The sequence below is a fragment of the Erpetoichthys calabaricus genome, chromosome 2 (assembly GCF_900747795.2).
Source record: "Erpetoichthys calabaricus chromosome 2, fErpCal1.3, whole genome shotgun sequence".
Classification (NCBI taxonomy): domain Eukaryota; kingdom Metazoa; phylum Chordata; class Cladistia; order Polypteriformes; family Polypteridae; genus Erpetoichthys; species Erpetoichthys calabaricus.
In genome coordinates this window covers 77,502,921-77,526,400 of record NC_041395.2, presented here as the reverse complement: position 1 = coordinate 77,526,400, position 23,480 = coordinate 77,502,921, and the positions used below count along the sequence as shown (strand labels likewise).

General features: G+C 37.6%; 1 protein-coding gene across 5 annotated transcripts in view; it reads left to right on the top strand.

Moving 5' to 3' along the window:
• Window positions 1-23,480, top strand: part of sema6e (sema domain, transmembrane domain (TM), and cytoplasmic domain, (semaphorin) 6E) — a 360,931-nt gene that overhangs the window by 36,907 nt on the left and 300,544 nt on the right. The window contains exon 1 of one of the 5 annotated variants that reach the window (XM_051922747.1): window positions 10,307-10,416. The exons of the other annotated variants lie outside the window; for them this stretch is intronic. The gene's annotated coding sequence lies outside the window, so the exon portion shown is untranslated. Of the gene's footprint in view, window positions 1-10,306; window positions 10,417-23,480 lie in introns of those variants that run through there. 5 annotated transcript variants of the gene reach the window in all.

Below are 23,480 nucleotides of genomic sequence, written 5' to 3'. Positions count from 1 at the left end.
GAATGTATCTTTATAACCTCTACTGAAAAACCATCATTCTGCAAGCAACTTTTCAAACCAAAAAAAAAAAATCTCATATGAAAACTTATAACAATGGTCAGTAGGATAATAAAACATTGTCCACAAAAAATGATGTTAAAAGTAACCCATGAGAAAAAAAGAAGAGATGCTAAATGTGACAAGCAGTAAAAATATCACAAATGGTTTCCCATAGTGGTACAATAATAAAAAGCAGCCAGATGTAAAACCGTAAAAATTGCTGGCATGGGATATTAAGCTGCCTGTGAAAAGGTGAAAAATGGCCAGTGAGGAAATTTTTAACAAGTGGTCAGAAGGCTGCATCTCCTACAAAAGGATCTGGGTGTACTCACACTAGGTACGTCTATTCCATACCGTGCCCGAACACAATTGTCCCCATAATGGCCTGTAGTGACACTGCACTTTAACATTCTAGGCCTGAGCACGCTTTCATCATCACCATGTGACTTTGTGTAAAGCCAAAACAAGATCCAAACACGGAGTGGTAGCGCACATGTCAAAATGATATTCCTTATTTTGGATTTTCTTTGTTGAGTTTTGTGGGGCAGGATAACACTCTACCCTGTTAGAAATTTATTGAGTCTGCACCATGCTGTTAATCATGTTGCACATATGAGAAAATTTTTATGGAGACAAATGATGTTAAGGGAGGATTTTTCAGCTTTACTTTCCAACTACAAATCACATTCATCTGTAAGGTGAGAATAAAAACCTGTTTTTAACTCAAATCATATCGAAAGAAAAGACGTTGCATCATTGATGTCATCCCAGTGTTCTGTGCTCGGGCATATTTAGTGATCACCCTCTTCCTGAATCCTGCTGAACTGTGCCTGGGGCCACCTCTTCCAAGTGGGCCAGGCCATGATATGGTTGGTCTTGCACAGAGCAATCACTCTAGTCAAACAAACTAGCCTTTTGGGGGGTTACATGTAGACAAACGCGCTTGGGCACGGAACAAATTACTGGTATGGGTACACCCTTAAATTTGTGGTCTACTGATGTATTGTTAGTTTGTGTTTTGTGATAGGACTCCCTATAAAATGCACTACTGTGTGTATTATAAAGGCTGAGTTAAGACTGAAGAATTGAACACTCCTCAACTCCGGCTTGTAGCACTTTGTAAAGATCCGTCCCAAGGTAGCTGATGGTAATAAATTAGTCAATCCTCATTTTATAAAGTGCCCTTCACAGTGCTTACCATCGCATAGCGTTATCCAACATGAAAAGAGAGTACAATGAAATGTAAGAAGATAAAATATAGCACAGGGACATTCAATATGTGACAAATTACAAAGAAACAGGGCAATTTACTATTTATTTGCAGGGGTACACTTATTCAAAGATATACATGATGTGTTAGCACTGTGTCAACACAACTCTCCTTTTTCTCATGTGGTAATGTGCTGACCACAGTGTCCAAGGTGATCTGATCCCTAGGGGGGTCTCTGTCTTGCTCACACAAGTCTCCTAATACCTGAAAGCCATTAACCTTTTTTGACGTGTTTCTTAAGCCGATATTGAGCATAAAAATTAACCAACAGCTAAAAATAAATAACGTACTTGATAAAACCTCTTATTGATGCCGCCTCTTACAAATTATTTGCTTCTTTCTGCTGCTAATAGCATAAATAAGTGGCAGGCCTATTTTTAGGTGCTGGGTGAAGCCACATTATGGCATTCAATGTGCTTCCGCAAATCTGTGAGTTTGCATGCTGCCGCCAAGCTGGGTAAGTGAGTGACCTGCTGCTTGTCAATTGGCATCTATAAATGACAGACATGACAGAGATGGTCACGTGCAGCAGCTGCTTTTCATCCATTTAATCTGCATTCTGGTAAATCCACTAATGTTTATCGACTTTTAATGCACCATTAATCGACATTGCCAATTTTAGAACTTTAAGCTGAGAACAACTAGGTTTACACAGGCAGCAGATCCTGCTTTTGAGTGTTTGGCACTGAGGGCTAGTGGTATCTTATCTCTTGACATGCATGTCATGCACAAGTGCTACCATAACTGGGGTACAAATAATTATGCTTGCTACATATGAATGTGAAATTTGTAATAAAAGTTATTAATATTATTTTAATGTGAGAGAGGCTTTACATAAAATTAGGAAGGGTGAAAATGAAAAAAGCAGGACAATGGCAGAGCCTTAGCGTATTATAGAAAATGTCTTTTTGATGAAGGTTTGGAGTATGGGGGGGGATCCATTAATTTCAAGGGGATCGGGACCATCGTCCTTAATCCTGTTAACACAAGGACCCGGTGGAGCAAAAGTAATTTTTATACTAGAATTTAAGAAAGCAGTAGGATTTTTCACCTATCAAGGAACAGAAGGCTTACCTTTGGAGTGGACTGATTGATATTGTGCAGGCTGAAAAACTGATATACACAGTGATCTGGAAGAAATGTGAACCTGTCACTTGAAAATAACTACTTGAATCATGCACCCTGTCCCTATCCCTTTCTTCAAGTTCATTTTTTCAATCTGAATTAGGAAGGCAGTGTGGTATGGTGTTGTTTTTTGAATTTCAGCCATAAGTTTGCACGCTCATTGCTACACTGATTAAGCTCGAGTAAGTCACTTAGTGTCTCTGGGCTTCACTTTAGACGTTGTGAGTCATTTTGAGTGAAACTGTTAGTATTATAGAACATCTGTGCATCCATTTCATTCCAGGCTGGGCTAGCAAAAAGATAGGATGCCACCTATTTTCCCATACAGGGCTAGTTTAGCATCATCAGTTAATGAAATCTGCATATCTTTGTAATGTGAGGAAACAATTTTAGTTCCTTTGAGAAGAACCCTTAAAGACACAGAGGCAGAGTCAAGACTAGTTATTGAACACAGACCTCGGGTGGTATGAGGCGACAGGTGAATAAAACACGGAGAACAGCAGCGGTAGTAGATCAAAATAAGAATGTCTTCTGGATGGAGAGAATTCTTAGGGATAGATCTACCATTTCAAGGGCTTAATTTGCTTTTCAGTGCATGTTATATTTAAAGACATCCATTAGATAAAAGAATTTAAAACATCTAAACAACTCTTCCTTAAAAATAAATAAAAAAGAAATGAAACGAAGATTTTTAGGTGCACTTAGATAGTAGACCTGAAATTTGTGACAGCTGGCCTGTGTTTTGATGGAAAATCTCATAAAAAATGAAGAAAGGATGTAATATTCATGGTAGCCATCGTATGGTAAATTTAGATCAGGGGGTGAAAGTTGTTTTGCTCATAGAGCCGGTGTTGCAGTGAGTGTAGGCCAAGATTCTAGGTTTCTAACACTGACTTGTGATTTTGTTTCAGACTGTCCAGGGTTTAGAAAGAGAGATACATTATGTCACTATGATGCCTTTAAATACATTTACTGTATATGCTTGGGCCAAGACCAGTAGTTTAGTCCGTCATATTTTCTTGAAACCTATATCGCACTTTGCTTAGCAGTAATATTTGTCGAGCCATCTGTGTTATCATATCTTACATGTACTAAGAGAGATTATATGTTACAAGTGACTTTGTAATGAACTGAGCCTGGATGGAGAAATTGGGTAGGCATCAACTAGTAAAAAATGGCAGTAAAGTCAAGGAACAGATTGATGCCAACCCCACAGTACACCATGTTGTACACCCCCCTTTGAAACAGTCATTTGAATCATGCAAAAATGGCAATGACAATTTTAAAATAAAAAAAATAGAAGCTATATAATATAAAATGTGTAAGAATGACTATGATCTTCAACTAGAGCTGTTCATAAACATGACAATCAACCACAGCAGTGCACACAGTGAAAATGCCCAGAGCCCTCAAACTTGCACAACAATCTCCAGGCTTTAACAGTTCTATTGCAAAGTCTTGATGAGTTGATGAACCAGTGATGGTAGGGAACTGTTATTCTGATGTGGAAATGTTGTTTTTTCAGTCTGTGCTGTGCCATAAAATGAAAACCGAAATGAGCTCACCCAGGGAGCTGAATATGATCTTTCTGTTTGGCTCTGAAATAAGTATACTAGAAATGCCACTGAGGCCAGTATTGCTCAATGATTTGATGCAGCCAGAAATCAGACAGTGAAACTTTCATCCTTCACCTAATGATCTGTTTGAAGTCCCAGACTCACCTTTGGCTGTTTCACTCACTCATTTGTCTTTTCTTCTTCCTTTTCTCATTTCTTCTCTCTCTCTTCCTTTTCAAAAGGTATGCTGTTTAAGTTAATTAGTTTTAGAGCTCAGACACAAGAATGAAATCCTAGAAGGCCCACCTTAATGGGTGCCACTGCCAATCAACACCTCTGTCTTGAATAAGGGACACACACAGTATTGACGGTTTCTCTCCTGCTTGCACATGTTGACAAAAGAGGCAACAGGCAAAATATTAATAAATTCTATGTGACAGAGATATAACTTTTTAACACACAAGACACACGTTTAATAGAATAAAATGTTATTTCATTAGATGGGTAGGCTTGTGAAACTGACTTACTGGCATCTGTGGTGTTCCCACCCTTTTTAAGCACCCCAGTGAGAATGGCAGGCACATTAAATAGTTAGCCACTCAGCTGTTTGTGTTCGCATTTTCTTTACATTGGTTTAGCAAAGATGGTAATTTTGGATAGATTCAAAGTAATATGGATAGAGCTACGTGGCCAAGAAAGTCCTGATTCATGCTGTTTATGCATATTTTTTATCTGAAATCTACTAAGTGGGACATTATCTGTAACTTGCCAAGGTTAAATGCCATCTGTTTCTCTTTTAATACCTTCATCTCATATCTCAATTTGGATGACTACAGTGATATTTTCAGTGTTCTTTTGTATGAAGTGTTACTACAATCTCTACATGCAGCTGCCATTGTCCTGTCTCCATCCAAACTCATCAACTCAACTGGCACAACCTACGAACTTTGACTTAATTTCTGCAATTGAAATGTTGTAAATTCCAACTCCCAAAATACACTTCTGCATTGTTTTTCTCCCAAAGTATCTCTACAATAGTCATATGGCTTACGTCTTTTCCTTTATTACTCATCTGTACCCTGCAGTCTCTGAAGTCTCCTCAAAACCTGTGTTTGTTTGCTTCAGACAATGTACTTTGGTTTTCAGTTTGGAGAGATGTTTAATTTTAAGGCTTGGTTGAAGTGTGTTATCCATCATTTGGATGTAATCATTTGGCTCATAAATTATGGTAAGTGAAGAGCAACACTCTTTTCACAAATAGATGACTCCACATTTGAGTGGGACAAGTTGAAGCAATGGTATCACAACCTTGATACTCTCATTCTTGCTGTTCATTGTTTTTCTGTACTCTTAGCCTTAAGGTTGCTGAGTGATTTACCGTATGTTGTCCAGCATTACCCTTAATCCTACATGTTATCTTCTGATGCTCTGCATTGTACTAGCATTCTTATTTTCTTCTTATGATTATATCTCTTAAATGTGCTTTGTTAAGCAGTCATTCAAGTGAAACTCATCACTTACCCCTCTACTGCTATCATATATAATACAGCCTCTAATTTAACTATTGCTAATTCTAATAATTCATATCTATCTATCTATCTATCTATCTATCTATCTATCTATCTATCTATCTATCTATCTATCTATCTATCTATCTATCTATCTATCTATCTATCTATCTATCTATCTATCTATCCATATTGTGGAAGGTTAAATGAAACACATGCCCAACAATGGAAGATGATTATTCCAAAACAGAGAAATATGACACATAATGACGTAACCTTGCCAACCCAAAAATTGTGCAACCCTGCATACCCCAATTTACTGCACACAATGCTGGCATTACAAAGAAAAACAGATTCCCAAGCTCATCCAATCACTACAGCAACAAAAGTCCATTTTAGATTTTCTTTAGTTCACATTTTAAATAATCATCTCTTCCCCAGAGTGATATAAAAAGCAAGTCTCATCTAATGTAGCTGCAGAAATTCTAGTTCAAAGGGAAAATCCAATCAAGGTTCTGCACGAGAAGCTGATTCAAATAGTTTGCTTAGACTGTGAATTTAAAACTTGCAAGATCCAGCACCCCAGCAAAACCATAAGGAGTTATGATCAAAAGCAATTTTTTTTATTCAATTATTTCCTTTTATGTAATATGCTGTAGATGTAGTATTTGTATTCAATTCAGTGCATTCTATTTTTATATGGTGCGCATCCCACTGGAGTGACTCGGGTCACACAAGTGCATTCTAGTTAAAACTAAACACAAAGCACCATGCGGTGTGTGCACACAAATAGACATACTGTGTATTCTTCACACAACGATATGAATAATTCCTTTTTGTAATGTGTTACAGTGATAAAGTTCAGTATTTTATTTTTAAGCAGTATTTTGCAATGGCTAAGGGGCTGGGCTCTTAATGTTAAGTTTTTGAGTTGAATTCTCACCTTCAGTGTGTGACCCTGAGCAAATCAGTTAATCTGCCTTTGTTCCATCTGTAAGAACACTTCCAGGTTTGGAACAATGGTTTGCATAAATAAAAATGAGTTTTGGAAAATAGGATCCTTCTACAATATTTTCCCTAATATATATGCTGATGAGATTTTATATATATACTGTAATATATAGCTATTATGGCAGAGCAAAATCAACATGCTTCTAGCATTTTAAAATGCTAATACCAGTTTAGTTTCATTTCAACTGAGTGATTAATTTTTATGTATTAATATGTTCACTGTCTCAAATCCTGACAGACATATAGAAATTACTCCAAAAGTAGTTAACTTTATGTTCAGGAATGCCTAAAATGTAAATGTGTTGAAAACTTGAAGTTAAAATATTGAACCCGTCACAATACTTTCCTTTTAAATAGTAATATATGTAGGAAGAATACAAAAGACACCTAAACAATCCTTATGTGTGACATTAAAAACCAGATGGATTTATAACTATTTATCAGTACAGTATTTCATTATATTAGCAAGTGTGCATCATTCCCCCACCTTCTGTTTTTTGTAATTAACTAATAATGATGATCAGAAAGAAATGCTTGCACAAAATACAATCTTCCAACTAAGACAAATCCACTGTGTAATATTTAGTTGCCAGCTGCCACAAAAATTCTAAAGCCAAAAGGCACATATTTCCTGTTTTTATCCCAGTTTTTAATGTGTAGCTGGCGTTGTTCCCATTCAGCACATTTAATGGCATGCCAACTCAAGAGATTTACTGTGACCTTCATCTGTGACTGTATATTTGTTGCGGACTTTTGCCTTTGGATCATGATGTCAATGGCCACTTCTTTCCTGTTTTGGGCCAGGCTCAGCCAGTTTGGTATCAGTTTCCTAGGAGTAACCTTGGGTTCCATCACACCTGACAAGTGCAGAGTCCATGGTGATCTGCACACCGGGGAGCTCCAAGAAGCTGATTATTAAAATCACTTCAAATTCAGCCTTAAAAGACATGTTGCTTTCATATTTGGTTATGTAAGTGGAATAAGCTGTACGTCAGAGCCTGAAAGAAAAAAAATGGATAATGTGAAGCTGCAGGTGTGATTGTGATCATCAGAGTGTTTAATTGGCACAGTTCAATACATGTGCAGCACATGTAGGTGTACAGTATACGAGTGAATTTTTTTTATCAGTGAGCTCTTTGCTAAATGAAGTCTTTATTTCTCATCATGTTTAAAGGCATGCAGTGCCCTAAGCAGTAGTATCTTATAAAATGAATGTTGAAATGAAACAAAATGCATTCATATAGGAAGTGTATGATGCAGGACCAGAGTACATGGTGCAAAAGCACAGGATAACATCTGTCCCTGCATTAAAAACTAAGAGCAGGACACTAGAGGGAATAGAGGAAGCATAAAAGCACAAAGGCTGACATGTTCAGTTCTTTCTGGACTAAATTACACAGCTCCCTATATCTCCCTCCAGAGCACATGCACCTTTCTTACTTTCATTGAATTAATTTGATTGTTTTCTATCCATAGACATTCATACTTTACTTGTAAACTTTATATTCTTGACCGATGTTTTCTTTCTTAGGCTTTATAAAGAACCCTGACTTTTTCTTACAATGGTTACTCAAACTGTGCGTATTGAACACCCAACTACTGTCAAGATTTAAAGGTGAAGGCTTCTTCTCTAGACTACCTAAGAAAATAAATGAGAAGAGAGAACCAACCACTGTCTGTATTTTCATACAGATTCATTCGGGACAGTGTGGTGCAGTTGCAGGCACAAAAATGTCCCAAATGCTGCAACCAGTACACCAAGAGTACCTATGTCCAGAAAATGAGTCAGAAATGCCCTAACACACTCTTTTGAATGCTACTAAATGCCTTCATTGCTGCCCAAATCCATCCCCGTTCTGCTGGAAACATATAGATCTCTACATGCATACATCCCACCCCTATTCTTGCCTAAATATGCATTAGCATGGCCACTTAGGATGAGGTCCATAATGTGGTCTTACACCCAGGACCAAGATATGCATGCACCGGTGGTGTTTAGTCCATTTTTACTTTCTCGTATATGAAGTATAGGGAAAGTATTGTAATTGTCCAAAAATTGGATTTTGAGATTTTGATGAATCTCAATGTTTTAGACCTCCCGGAGTCCGAAAATACCATTTTTGGAATTATGTCTATGTGTCTGTCTGTGTGTGTGTGTGTATGTAAACATGATAATTTGAGTACGATTTCAGTTAGATCAACCAAATTATGCATACAAGTATTAGGTACAAAACGTAGATTTCTATCAACTTTTGAGCTTTTTCCACTAACCAGAAGTGGTACTGTTTTATTCACGCAGCGGCAGTTCCAATTTATTCAACTTTACTTTTATAATAATTGTTAAATATATTATTATTTTGATTGATTTGTTGTTGATGGTTCTTTAATGTACATAATCTAAAAGTATAATCATTGTCTTGCAGTTTACTCCTCAATATCTATCCCCATATCTGTTTATACGAGAAAGTTTAGGGGAGACCACTCCCGATTTTTTTTTTTTTTTTTTTTTTTTTTTTTTTTTTTAAATATGACATGTTTTTTGCTATATCAGTAGACAGTTTATTTCCAATATTCCTCCTTATCGCCTGAAGGAAAGTGTTACTTTATTGAATGCAATTGCCTTTAATTGTCACCATTGTCCTCTGTAGCTCTTTTTTGAAACCCATGTGACCCTTAAGCTGCTGCTTCACTGTACTGCACACTGCACTGTTGAATCTATTGCTTTGTAGGAGGGGGTCACAAACTCCACAAAGAGCCGTAGCAAGGTTTGGGGCAGCCACCCGTATATTTGGTTTCCTGGCTGTAAATTGCAAGTAAATGATGGCATTGCTGTTCAGTCCAAAACAAAACTGAGGGAATAGGGAAAAGGTGGAGGCTTTTAAAGGTCAGGGCAGGAAGTGACGTCAAAGGGGCCGGGATCGGAAAGGTCTTCAGCCATAGGCTTGAGCCCGGACGTGACATCAAGGGGACCGGAGCCGGCAAGGCCTTCCTCTGTAGGTCCAGACCCAGAAGTGACACCAATAGGACCAGGTCGAACTTGGCTGAATGGTCTGCAGTAAAAGTGAGAAAAAGAGTCGGTGCACTCTGCCACATCCCGATCAGATTCGGAATTGCCCTTACTGAAGCCCTGTAGCTGTCTCCCATGCGCACGTGTGTGATAAGAGTCTATGAATTAAGTTGACCGATTTGAGAAGCTCTTCACATATTACGTTGCAGTTGACTGAATTATAGCCCATATAATATTTGGCATCCTCAGTATTTCACTCTTCTTTCTTGTGGCTCTTGGCAGAGGGAGTTACTTATCATGAATAAATACTGCAAAGTGAGTAACAGGTTCATCCTATCTACTTAAGATCCCGTAGTCTTGAATGATTTAAGTGTGACGGTAAAGACAAAACTGTACATGGATCGATTCTTACTTACTTACTTAAAAGATGATCTGTCAATTCTGCCTTTTTATATGTCTAGCGCAACCCATTTTTTAGAGACCAAGCAGCAAAAAAGTATTGAATCTTTTTATGTTTCATGTTTTTTTATTATGGAATTTTTGTATTTTTTTTTTTTTGCTGTTACTTTTAACATAATGAACCATTTAATGCCAAAGTGAAAACAAATTTCTATAGAGGCTTTTTAATTATTTGCAAATAAAATAAAGAATTGAACAAATTCTGGAAATATTGACCATCCAATGAGCCTGTCTTTGAACTTGTATCACTTCAGCTGTACTTGACATTGCAACTTTTGCTCATGTTTGCTAAAGCTGTCGTACTTCCTCAGGTTGAACTGTAGTGCTTCACTCCTGCCTGTGATTCTCAAGTTACCCACAGCTGGCATAACCTCCTTGAACCTGGACATCAGTAGTCATGACTGGGATGGCTAGGGCAATGATGACACATTAACATGCAAGGTTGGTGCATTAATAAGTGCATAGTGCAGTTTATTCCACAAATCAGTGTCCAAATAAATAAAGTACAGTGCATTCTTTATTAAAATAAATAACCAAATAAAAACAAATATGTCCTCAATAAATAAAAAATAAAATGAAGTATAAAAAAATCAAGTATAAAATGAAAGATTTCAAATTGGATTCCCTGAACCTCAGTACCCTTCATTCCTCCCATCTTCATCCTGCTCACCTGCTGGCTCCTGTCCTCACCCTCCTCACCCATTGAGTCTCTACAGCTAGGGTGAGGCCCTGGCATACATTAAAACACCTTTTGTCCCAGCAACCTTATTTGGTCACCCCTGGGGATGCCCAGGCCTGACTTTGTCATCCCACCACCATCCTTCTGTATCCATAGGACAACCCTTGAAGGTCCTTTCAGCTACTTCTGCTCCCTGAACACTTTGTAGGAGTGACACAAACCTGCAGTGCCTTCATTCCCCGCAGGGTAACCTCTATGTCCACCAGACAGACTCCCACCCACGATCTTTTCTACTCTTTTTCTCCACTAACCTTCTCTTTTGATTTTCTTTTCTCCTTTCATGCCGCCTTGTTTGATTCACCTTTCTTCCTCTACTCTGGCTCCTTTCCTACCATTATTGGTATAGATACATTGCATAATGATCCAGAATGTCAATGAGGAAATTGGCTGAACTGATTGCTTTCACACGACAATGCATATTAAATGCCCCGGGGCCACACAAAATCTGTACCCAGAGACCTGAGCAGGACTGTGTATATTTTCAAATTCTGTACCGCCTTGGACCACTAACAAATTGTACCACTCTGCCATAGAAAACCGGGCTTTGGGTAGGGCACTCTTGAACACTGACTTTCTTGTTTTTAAACCACTCAGTTGTGGCTTTAACATAAGATCATCATTACTGAAGGTTAAACTTTTGTCCCAAACTGCTGGACTTCTCTGTATTGAAGTAGGTTTTGTCTTGTATTTCTCAGGGTTTTGCAGTATGCATAGACTTTCTTTTGTCACGTCTTTCAGACTCTGATGCAGAGTAGCTTCCCCATAGAACAATGCTCTTATCACCATATTTCACTGTAGGGACGGTATACATAGAATAATTTATAGTAGAAGGTTATGTATAATATTCTTCAGGCCTGCTTTATCTGAGTCTGGATAATGGAGGTTGGAAGCCTGGTTGGGATTCAAGTCCATCACAGGAAGTATATCATATCTGGGATCCACATAAACATTGAGTTTAGAATAATACATTTTGTTTTTGTGGGCCAGAGACTCATGTTTTGCTCGATCCGTCTTCACCATAGAGTCAGGAAAACTGTAAATGGAATAGAATTTGTTTTTTTTTTTTTAACAGGAGCTGTCATTTTGCCATCTTCCTATGAATCACATACCCATACACATGTTCATATAGAGACTGTGGAAGTCTTTTTGATTAACGTTCTCCGTTGTATATTTGCAGTTCACACTTGTTGCTTTATCTTCATGATGTCCCATTTGTTAGGTGCTCTTCTAACCATTTATTGGATTTCTCAGGAGTAGCTGTAAACCTGAAGAACTCATGAAAAACATCTCATTTGCACGCAAGTAGATTTCATTCAGCTCATTATTTGATTCTAAACACAACCATTTTTATTAATCTTAATCTTAATGAATGCATATGAAACATTTCTGCTTTTTATTTGTGCATTCTTCTATTGAGCCTTCTTAGTCCAAAACAGAACACTGACCACAATGTACGAACCATCCTTGGACAGAGCCTCAGATCTTTGCACTCCACAATTACACAAATTGAGGCAATTTAGTGCCACTAGTTAACCATACATGCATAGCTTTGGAATGTGGGAGAAAAAAAGCACAGACTACGCCGGACATCAAATTTAAACCCAGCGCCATGGAGCTGCAAAGCTAACTGCTGAGCTTCCTACTATTTTTTGTTTTGAACACTTCAGAAGGAATTGGGAGTTGTTAGTTTGCATTGTCATTATGGAATCTTTGAATTGATCAAAGGAAGAATATTTAATTTCAAAGCAGTGATTCCAAATTGCGAGTGAATGGCCATTGTACACATTTACCAATTTGAAAGTCAGGTAGGTAATGCTATTTACTGAAGCTCCCAGGCTGAACCTTTGACTTTGTGGCTTTAGGTCCAACCTGGTGTCGTAGGTGCTGCATACATTATGGTGCTAGAGACTTGTGTATTGATCATTCATGCAAATACTGTTCTTTGTACAAGTGACAGTATATTTGGAACTTGAAAGTGAACTCCGTCTTTGCCTTCTGAGGTAAAGAGTGGGTGATGAGAAATTCGACTATTTGAAAGCCCAATCTAATGTGAAAGGCGCCAGTTTATCATTTGGGTAATATTTGTTTTATAATATGCCATTCATAGTGAGAACAGGATTCTTAAAACATCAAGAAAAATATAGCAGTGCTTTGAGAAATAAAAGCAAATTGCCTGACTACCAATTAATGAAGAGAGAGATATTGGTATTCTTGTGCAAGGTCATTGTTATATTAAAAACATTATGAAAGACATTCTCCTCAGTTAAACAGTGTTTTAATTTGGCCTTCATTCCCCAGACTTTACCATAAACTGAAGCCCCCCTACCCATTTGAATACAGTACATTAAATTATTCAGGTTTAATAGGCCTCTATCTTGTGTTCATTTGCATTTGAATTGTGTGGTATGTCAGTCCTCTCCTCGGCTCAGTGCTGGATGATCCATCACATCAGCTCTGTGGAGGTTAGCCATCACTAATGAAGAAATATGCAAAGATTGTCTCTAATTAAGGAATATAATCTAAAAGAAAAACTAAGTGGGTGGATTTTGTCTTTGTATTAGTCTGGTCATTTATGATTGAAGCTTTAAGCGTTAGAATTGGGTGAAATACCTTAACAGACAGTGTAAGAATGAGGCATGGTAAGGCATTTGGGAGCAGGCATACATTGTTTATTTTATTCCTTAAATTATGCGTGAATTAATTATTTATTTCTGCCATAAATAATAACATGAAAAAATCTATGAGGTGCTATTTTGAACTAGGCTTAGATGTATGCACATTTTACACTTATTAGATAATTTATTAGTTATCTCCAGATATTAAAATCATATAATTAATTAGAAAGGGTGTACTTACTTTTTCACACATTTATTTTTTCTTTTAGAATAGTATAAACTCACGTTCAGTCTATACTGAATTAGACACAGATCGGTGAATTTACCCCAAATCCTGAGGTGGAATTATTTAAGGACCTTGGATGCTACACTTGCTGTTATTTCAAAAGGTATCCGTACAGGAAGAAAGAATTTTCCCCTACTTCCATGTTAGCTCTCCCAGATCTGGATTTTAGGCTTAAAGGCTTCATATACAGAGAATTGTTGGATTACATGAGTATTTGCTAGTCAACAGCAGGGTATTTGCAAATAGAAATGACAGTTGTCCCGGATCAGTGCATATCTAATCTGAAAGGGTTAAATCCCTCCTCCCAGTGAGCAGATGGGAGATGAAGCCTTACAGGTTTTTAATTTTTTTTTTCCGTGAAATAGGCTACTTGTTCTTTAAAATTCTAACTCCAAATGTTAATTGTTAATCTTGAAATAAACTCCAGTTGATTGACTAGAGGGCCTCTCCTTCTCTTCTTTCAAATGGAAATGCCTTGACTGAGAAGGACACACTTCCCAGTGACTAAGGTAGGCATCATCAATATATACATTCCACTATTTTAAATCTTTCAGTCTGAGCAGACTGTCCTTTATGAGCTGCTGTAGATGTGAGGTGGCTGCTCAAATTAGGTAATAGGCGCTTATATTTGATCATATACTGTAAAGATGATGGGATTGGATGAGTTTTTTACAGACCTTTTCAGATGAATCCTTTGCTGTTTGAGCTCTTATGGTCATTTGATTATATGACTACATTGTTTATACGGCACTAAGCCATTTCTAGCAGAGTATGTCAATGGAATCTGTATTGTTGGAGCTTTAGTCAAAAGTGATATTGGGCTGTAGAAGATACATTGTGATTCCAAGCAGGACCTCCCTTAGAGACAGGCTAGATGAACACAAATTCTGCCCTGGAATAAAGGTCCAAGGAGCACCATGTGTGCCCAGTGTAGGAGGAAGTGCACTCTACTTTGTGTTTTATAATTTTCTTTGATTTTTTAGAGTTGCACTTTTCATTTACTTGACTTCCTGTTGTGTACAATGGGAATGCAAGTGTGAAATAAAACCATGGAGTACAAATAGACATGGAAAATGAGCAAGGCCAGCATATGCAGTATAGTGGAACCATATAATTTAGGTAGGGCTCTGTTTGTGTAACCTTTTGTTCTCAGACCAATTCATAGAGTCAGACTGTACACAAAAGAGAAATATTACATGCGCAGTGAGATGGAAAGGTGACATTGTAAGAGATCTCTGGGTGTGAGAGCAGATACCCAGTCTTAATGTGGAGTTATCATAAGACAGTACTAACCTAAATGTGGCCTGGTGGGGTAGAATCCATCCAAATGTTGAGAAGTGTTAATGTAAATTGTATGATACTGATTAAGCATTTTTATATGCTGACAAGTCCAAGTGAGAAATTTTACATATTTTCATGATCCTAGGCCATTCTTTAGGATGAACCTTCAAGTCATGGTCAGACAAAGATACACATTGTGCTTTAACACTGAATCTTTGATCAGTTGTACAGGAAAAGTAAAACCTTTAAAGTAATATTTCAGAGGTAAACAGTGGCATCCTAGTTTACTCTTGTTGATAAGACTTTTGTTTTTGAGATGGTCTTACTTTCAATTGTGCATGACTACTGATGGGGTTTTGAAAATGTACCAATTTGCAGAGAGATGTTTGCTGCTGGGCCAGCTTGGGCACACCTCAGTCTAAATGTCTTCTAGGCTTAGGCCCTTACAAATGATGCTCTCAGCCTCAGTATTTGTCACATCAGGCCACTTTCATGAAGGTCTGCTCTAAAACATTTAATTTCTTCAAATCACAGTATCCATTCTATTTTTGCTTTTCTTCTCCAGCTTTTAGAAACACATACACTGCAAGTGTAAGTTTGGAATTTGTCTGATATTCTGGAATTGATATTTATTTATTTATTTTTTGCTTTCCTAAATAGGTGAGCAGGATTCATGTAAAATCCCCATGGTGGTTCAGCGGATGTATTAAAGCAGTTGAACTCATTATCATTAATCTTGTACTAAACTTAAAACTGGAGCCTCACCTGTGTCAGACTGAATTAGAGTCTGATCAGAGAAAAGCAGAAGTTTGCTTTTCTAGATATAAAATGATGAGCGTCGAAGTATAACCGTCTGAGATCTCAATCTAATTTAGGATACTTGGTTTCATTCAAGTTATTGACTGGCCAGGGTAGCATAACTAAATGTGGAGTCTACTTATGAGATAAAATTTAGAATTATCTTGGTGACATATCAGGGCACAGAATCTTGGGAAATGAAGCTGATTTGAAATCTAATGAGTGACTGGGGTACTGATATAGGTTGTGAACTCCTAATTTTTTTGCAAGGTGGCAGAACAGAATTTAGCAGAAACATGAGGAATGTTGTTTGTGTTTGGTCAGATTCCCAAGGCTGGTTTTGAAATGTTATTGCTGTGGTCACTTATTCAGACTTTGGGTCAGGTTTTTCCACTTGATGGAGACACAGACAATTATTGTGAAACACTTCTTCTAACCATCTGGAATACCACAAATATGTATATAATCTGAATGCCTAGACACATTGTTTTGGCTCATTTTTTAATTGGAACAATAGTGCGAGTAACTGTATCGTATACCAATGTGCTGTGTAAGAATTGTTGTTGAATTCATTAGCTTGCTTTTATGTCAAATGTAGAAAACTACCATTCTGACCACATGGTCAGCTACAGAGCTCTCAGGGTGTTTATCTCATTGCAACATGAGTGCCAGGCTATAATGTGCACAGTGGGTTTTGCATTAAATTATCTATAATGTGAATACAGATGTGTGAATCAATAATTCTGTTTTGATCTGAAAAGGAGGTTACATTAAGAATGGAGCATCTTAGTGTGCTCATGCTCAGCCCAAGAGTACAAATGATTTAGGTCTTGTGAAAATAGCTGGGTGCTAGGAGGCTAGTGCCATTTTTTATCTCTGTTCAACTACACATTTCCAGATTGTGGGCAGATGAAAAGAAGAAACTGTTCTTTAGAACTGAATAGGATAGAGATGATAGGGGTTTGCAAAATGAGATTGAATTAAATTGATGAATTAGATAGATGAATCTGTCATTTGGCTTCTTCCATGCGTCTGTTTGCTGAATTCACTTACAGTATATCATTACGAGTGACCTGGGAAATACAAGGGTGGACAAAATAACAGAAACACCACATGAAAAGAACAGTTAACTTTGAAGTAACAAAATCACAATTACAAATGCTCCAGCAAAGGTGAGTCATTTTAGGTTGACCGCTAATTAGCTATAGAAGAGGTCTGACAATTAGGACTTTGAAATGTAAGTTTTCCAAGCAACTAACAGATTGCCAAAGAAGGAAAATAGTCAGTGCCCAAATGCAGATGCACTGATTACTAAAGCTGCAAAATTATCTAATGTCTGAAGGGGGAATAATTTTAAACATAATGAGAACGTATACCAAACATGGACAAATTGCATTGGCTTGGTTTGCAAGTTCAAGTTCTCTGATAAGGCTAGATGGATGCATTACTGGATAATTGCTAGTTGCCTCACAAATCCTCACAGGCTTAAATCAGGACCCCTGTGACTCACTCTCAACAAAATCTGTATGTTGTATGGCTGCCATTTGAAAACTTCTTGCATACAAGGCAGAACGTCTGGACCCTGGACAACAGAAAAAGTAAAACTGCCTATTTTCTGTATCGATGTGGATTTACATTAGAAGAAAATCAAAGGATGTCTTCAACCCACAATGCCTCTTACCGGTTTGGGACCCATAATGGAATATGCTGTCATCTCATAGGAGTCATTAATCCTGATGATTGCACTGCATTGTTGTGTAACAGCCAAGGAATATGACGCCATTTTACATTTTCCCTCGGTGTTGCAAACAGTGCTCCCTTATGGTATCTCCTATTCCAGAATTTTAACACCCACATACACAACTAATGTTATAGTGGTTTCATGAACACTATGATGGACTCATGATTCTTATCTGACCTACTCAATCACCTAATCTAAGCACAGTATCATTGAACCTTTAGGGGAAATTCTGGGCATGGACTGTAAAGTGCATTTCCAACTCTTTCATCCTTCGAGGAACTACAATATCTCAATATCTCATAAAACACAGGTCAGGATTTGTATGACAGCATTCCAAGACAGACTGAAGCTTTTACCTCCTGTATTTTACTAGGAATAGGATCATGGTAGAAAGAAGCCAAATAAGGGATGCCAGTATATCTCGGGGCACACTCATGTACTCCACATTAGGTAAATTTAGAGCTGCCATATCTTTGGAAAGTGGGAGCAGTATAGATTAAGGGAACACCACAAGCACATGTCACTCAGACAGTGCCAATAACTGCTAAGAAGCATTGTCACAAAACGTCAACAGTGCTGATCACTTTTTTTGCATCACAATCTTTTTCAGTTGAAATTATCAACTGTGATCACATCTAGTCCCTATGTACTTCAGCTGCTTTTTGTTCACCGTGGAAGTTCTGTTGTTAGTTTGTAATTTTCAGGGACCCCAGTATAGCTTTAAATCCCAATATTCACTCATATTGGGGGACATAAAGAACTTATGCATAAAAGATTTGAATAATTCATGCTGTAAAAAATTATGCACGGTTGGAAGGGGGAGGGCACATTCAGCGTAATTTGAATTTAGAAAGGAGGTCAGTGTGAAAACCCCCTGATTTTATCTTGTCCTGATGAGGATCTGTACTGAATTAATATATTCGGTGATGCTACAGGTCAAGTCTTTACCTTGGCATAATCACGGATGATTAATCAGTCTGAAGGCTCTCTTATTGCAGCAGTGTTCACTGTTTCCAGTTACATTCAATTTAGTATAGACCAGAAGTGTCCTCTGGCTGCCTTAGTCTGTCTCTCTTTTTTCTTTCTCTTTCTCTTTTTCTTTCACCTCTGTATTTCGGTCTCTATCTTCACAACTCCACAGCGTGAGAAAGCCCAGAGTGGATGTTGAATATGCTTTTCTTTTGTGTGTCGGTGATGGTATCATGCTTATCTTTTGCTGGACTCCGGGTGTTTGGGGGGGGTGGGTTGGTGTTTTCTTTTTTCGTGGTCTCTGAGGCACATCCTGGAGTCTTATCACCTGAGGTTTAGAATGTAAGTTTTTTTTTTTTTTTTGTCCACTTGTTTTGTTTTACTTTATTCCTTGCTGAACGCCCCCTTTCTCCCGTTAATAATGCAGCACTGGGGTGATTGTATATGGCATTAATGGAAAATTAAAGCTAGAATGTCCAACAGATTAAAAAAATAAATGCAATTCTGGAGGCGGTGTAAACAATCCATTCCACACACTCCATTCTGCAATGCGATGCTGTTATTTAACTGAATGTGCCCACTCTCAAGTGTTACATGTTTTTTTCCCTATTGGCATTGATTAAGTCCTTTGATAAACAGTGAAGAATGTGAAATGTATTAACTGAAATGCACCCTTAGGCAGTCTATATTAGATTATTCAGTTATTTGCCTGTTGTTTTTATTATTATTCTCATACTGTGGGTCATTTACCTGCTGGAGAATGTGACTCTTAAGTTCATATTGAGATATAATCTCAGTATGATAAGACATATATTGCAGCCTGAGGTGTCCATTACAAATAACTTTTCAGACTGTTTGGTCATTGTCTGTCTTCCATTCACTTCTGTCTCTTTCAAATTTTAGCTTTTAGTAACAAAAAACAGAATTTTCTGCTTCTGGTTTTTCCATTCTTTTCCAAATACTAATATATATTATCAACTTTTGGTATTCACTGATCATTTCTGTGGTCAGCAACAGTGCAAAGAATCTGTGTTATTGTTCCTCATCTGATCAGTGTCTATGTGGCGTCTTCATGCTGTTCCTGTATCTGTGTGGGTTTTTCTCCCAAGTACTCTGGTTACCTTTAATATGTCAAAGAGGTGTGTGTTGGATTTGTTGGAAAGCCTTAAATAAGCTAGTTGTGAGTGAGTGTGTCCTGTCCAGGGTTGGTTTCTGCCTTACGCCTCACACTGCCAAGCTGGGCTTTGGTCTTTGTAACCTTGAATTGGAGAAAGTGGGAATTGAAAATGAAGGATGGATCTTATAGTTTTTCTATAGCGAGCATTAAAATGTTAGAATTTGTATAACCCACTCAGTTAAATTCAACTAACCCCTATACTCTTAAAGTAAAGCCAAAAAGTGTACATAGTGTATGGAAACAACATTTTCTTATATATACTTTAAGTGTTAATTTAAAACTGTTCATTTTTCTGTACACCATTACTTAAAGGATATTATTCTGTGTATGAATATTACACAAAGCAGAGATTTCTCAGTCTATAGATTCAGAAAAATGAGTATAAAAGCCTTGATGTAATGAGGAACAAGAAGGCCTGCTCTCCCCCCATATTCTGAATGAATTGTTGCCTAGGCTAAGCTGACCACCATCAAGTCAAATAAATTAGGAGAAAACCCTTTTTTCTGTGTTTTGGATTCCAAGGGTTGTTTAACATAATACATAAATCAGTCTGGAGGTCATCCATCTGGCACAGACTCACACTCATGTCCATGCCTTTGAAAAAAAAAAAACCTAAGGATTCAAAGGAAGCCCACTTGGACATAAGGAGAATTGAAATGAACACATCATCAGTAAGAAAGCAAGAACAGCTCAAGAGCGCTTACAAGTGCACCACACCTCATATTGTATGCATTAATATTAACTGACTTTTCATTAATAGACTAATGCTCTGTATGTCATGCTGGATAGCTCATACGTCTCTGAACAGTATGTCATTTACAATGCAAATTTATAGCCCTAGTCAACTGCATTCCACTTTTATGGCTACCATTTAATTAGAAAACCAAACCAGTATGTCATTCTAAATCTGTCACTCCTGATCAAATGTAATGGTAAATCATGGGATCATTATCATTATTCCTTAGATAATCAAAAGATACATTAGCTCTCCTGGTGTTGTGTAAGGTGGTCATTGTTTGGGTTTATTAATTGCCAGTATCACAATGTAGAAAATTAGAATAAAAAACTACAGTGACTTATTAGTCAGAATTGCCTGTTATAAATTAAACATTGGATTCAAACAGATATTGTACAGCTCAGCCTGGAAAAACTGCATCAATGCCTGCTTGGTCACGTATATATAAAAAGAGTGTCGAGACTAAACTGAATTAAGGAGTTTGAACATTTTGAGTGATTGAGCTCTGTCATTGCAGCCACTAAAGTGCATTTCTCCATATGAGAATCATGGCTCAGATTTGGTTGTGTCTTTATTTGATGTTCCGAAACTTATCTGTCTTATCTCTTGATGCACCACAGTGATGATCTATTTACTGGTGTCTCTGGGAATGTAATTAAAAGACTAAACTTGGCTTAGAATGCTTTTAACTAAAACAAGACTGACTTTGGTTATACCTCCCACTATGGCTTCTGTTTACTTGTAGCCAGTGAATCATAAAATTGCTAAACAGCAAATATCTTAAAAATTCAGTCCCCATAACAGATAAAGCCATCTGCTCCATGACTTAGACCCGAGGCATGCTGTCCGATCTACTAACAAGTAGTTGGTGGATTATCCCAAAAGCGTAAGGCTGCATTAAATGGATGCCCATTGCAGAAAAAATAAGGAACGCCCCGTATGTTGGTTGTTTAAAACAGTTTTCGTAACATTTTATTTTAATAGTTTGATTTTCATGCACATTTGGTGGACTAGTGTCTCTAGATTGACCCAACATGTGTTTAAATGTGCCAGTTTGATTTTCATGCACATTTGGTGGACTAGTGTCTCTAGATTGACCCAACATGTGTTTAAATGTGCCTACCATGGATCTGGTAGACCATCTAGTCTCAGCTCCTGCCTCATACCTGATTGTGGTGGGACAGGCTCAATCCTCCATGACCCATAATTTGAAAGAGCAGGTACAGAAGGATGGATGAATTACTCTGTTTGTTCCCGGTTGTAGTTAGGTTGATCTGTAAGGTAGCATTTTATGGTGTAGATTTCTGAAATTGCGGGAAGGCACTCAGTAAGGTGAAGATATTTATGTGTTAGATGAGTTGGTATCATCTCTAAATCAGCGTGGTATGACTAAGTGTGTGTGTGTGTGTGTGTGTGTGTTTGTGACTGGTGCCTCATTGAGGGCTGGATCCTGCCTTGTGCCTGATGCAACAGTGAAGGCCCTTTCTCCCTGTCACTTAAAATTAGGTTTGTTCAGTAAATAGCCATTAATTATTAATAAAACAGATCAAAATATCAAGAAATTCCACAAAGTCAGCAAATTTGTTGCCTTGCAAACAGTTACTAATCTAAATGTCATCTCTGATGTTATAGGTACTGTATTAGTGATTGTGACAGCCTGCTATTGGATCTGGGGAGAAAAAAAAATAAAGTAAAAATGATATATTAATCAATACAAAAATCCCAAGACCACAGATTGAATCAGTTTGTCACTAAAAAGCATATAATGCCTCCTTCATGTTGTTAAATTGATGCTTTTTTTCCATCCCAGCTGTAGTTTTTCTTCCACCCATTGAGAGCTAATGTAGGCTATGGGAAAAAGAAATATGGGATACACACTGAGAAAAGAAATACGATTGGAAATGACATTTGGACTCGGAGTCATCTTGAGAAATAAAGTTGTAAAGTAAACTGCTGTTGGTTTATTTCTGAAGATTGCCCCCCTGCCACCCCCTATTTCTTTTCCCAGCATGCTACTATTATCTTGTTTTGTTCCCTCTATAGACTTTGGTACAGGATGCACTTTTTTGTGTCAGACTCAAGATAATATTTGGTTTCTTTCAGTGCTAAGCGGCAATAAGCATGCACAAGATCATCTGCCATGCCTGATATAAAACATGATAGCGAGGAAGTCTGCGCTGTTTGTTAAAGTACTGAACCTGCACCTGCCAGGCTATGAGATCTGATGCCACCAAGCGGCTTATATGGCACTGGACAGCTCTCTCTCATTTAAGCCACAATATGACATGTTCTATGAAGGTTTGCTTGACTTATCATATTAGCCGGTTGCATTTTTGGAGTTGTGTCCTTTTAACTTACCAGTGGTCACACAGCATAACATAGGAGCACAACTTAATTAAAGCAGTTCTAATGTGGAGGAGAATTTTTATATCACCTAATCACCTAATATATAACCTCTGGCTTCCTTCAACATCTGCAATAAGATGCTGCAGATGTTCTATCAAACAGTTGTGGCGAGCGCCCTCTTCTACGCAGTGGTGTGCTGGGGAGGCAGCATTAAGAGGAAAGACGCCTCACGCCTGGACAAACTGGTGAGGAAGGCAGGCTCTATTGTTGGCATGGAGCTGGACAGTTTAACATCTGTGGCAGAGCGAAGGGCGCTCAGCAGGCTCCTATCAATTATGGAGAATCCACTGCATCCACTAAATAATGTCATCTCCAGACAGAAGAGCAGCTTCAGCGACAGATTGCTGTCACTGTCCTGCTCCACAGACAGATTGAGGAGATCGTTCCTCCCCCAAACTATGCGACTCTTTAATTCCACCAGGGGGGGTAAACGTTAATATTTAACATTATACATAGTTATTGTCTGTTTTTTTCACCTGTATTATTATCATTCTTTAATTTAATATTATTTATTGTATCAGTATGCTGCTGCTGAAGAATGTGAATTTCCCATTGGGATTAATAAAGTATCTATCTATCTATCTATCTATCTATCTATCTATCTATCTATCTATCTATCTATCTATCTATCTATCTATCTATCTATCTATCTATCTATCTATCTATCTATCTATCTATCTATCTATCTATCTATCTATCTATCTATCTATCTATCTATCTATCTATCTATCTATCTATCTATCTATCTATCTATCTA